Below are 1,504 nucleotides of genomic sequence, written 5' to 3' on the forward strand. Positions count from 1 at the left end.
ATCGATGCTTCTTGATTTGGATTTGAGGCACTGGTGGTTACGGTGGTGTTGCCCTCCGCTTGACCATACCATATGCGGGGAATGGTCCCGGACCTCTGATAATACTGAGGCCCCTCGTATCGATTTGAATTTGTGGTCCCATGACCGCCCATTCTCGGAGGTGGTGCTTGGGATCTAGAGGTGTCTCTCCCCGATGTGTTAGTTGGCACTTCCGGGAGGACTGGGCCTGGATAACCTTGGATCCAATAGTACGAACCGCGTGGATCTCGTGGAGTTTGGTTCAGATTCGGCTGGACCGAAGATTGGGGTAAATCACCTGCACCAAACCCCCTATTATTTTGAGGTGAGCTTGCGTGTTGAGGGATCCCCGGTGGGCGTGAGCTACGGCTCACGTTCTCAAACATGGACCACATGTTGTGCAATACACTGTTCGCAGAGGTTGATGTGAGAGTGGCTGTGGTTGACGTGGGTTGCACTGAGGATCATGCGACCCCGGGCTGAAGAATCGCGGGGTTAATGCGCGATCGATCTGGTAAGGGCTGTTGGTGCTCCTCATTATGAACTGAGTCCGGCCCCGCGGCATTAGCACCCTCGAAATCAAATTCATCGAGGTTGAGATCACTGAAACCCTCAATGTAATCGTCGGTCACAGACCATGGTACTCCATCGTATTTCATGCGGAATAATACGCGAAGCGCTCTGTCGACTAACACGTCATACGATTCTACTGGACTACCGCCGACGGATGGCAGGAAAGCGCGAAGATGCGCGATGTCCATCGAACGGAGGTACCGCGTCACTTTCATGCGTTCATCCATGTTTATTCAATATTCACAAAAAAATACTTGAAATAAAAAATACGCCAAGCACGTCGTTCACAAATCATATTGACTAAAGGGACCTGATATCTCAAGTGAATGAATCCAGTAACATATATGAATGGAAAGGTCGCCATTGGAGACGCTAAATAACAAAACGCCCTCTACAAATTGCCGGCTTGAGAGAACACATAGATGATACATACGCTCATATGTCCATTTGTGAGCAGACTTTTATATATCTGTGAGCACTTCTAAACTAGCCATCTTGAAAAAACTAGCGCCACCAACGGTAGTTACCGTCGCCAATTACCAATTGGATTTTCAGAAAAAAGTCCAATTGGCGCGCCCGGTTTTGGTGTAAGTCAATTACACTGGACACTTTCCATCATAGGGCACTGTCTAACACAGTGCCAAAAAGGAGAACTGTGATTGATCAAAGACATATCTTTGTTAACAATGTGTCACTCTGTGGCACTTGATGGAAAGTACCGATTGTTACCGATCAATTCNTTGTGAGCAGACTTTTATATATCTGTGAGCACTTCTAAACTAGCCATCTTGAAAAAACTAGCGCCACCAACGGTAGTTACCGTCGCCAATTACCAATTGGATTTTCAGAAAAAAGTCCAATTGGCGCGCCCGGTTTTGGTGTAAGTCAATTACACTGGACACTTTCCATCATA

Source organism: Diachasma alloeum, unplaced genomic scaffold (genome assembly GCF_001412515.2).
Source record: "Diachasma alloeum isolate Michigan unplaced genomic scaffold, Dall2.0 Dall_scaffold_00925, whole genome shotgun sequence".
NCBI lineage: Eukaryota > Metazoa > Arthropoda > Insecta > Hymenoptera > Braconidae > Diachasma > Diachasma alloeum.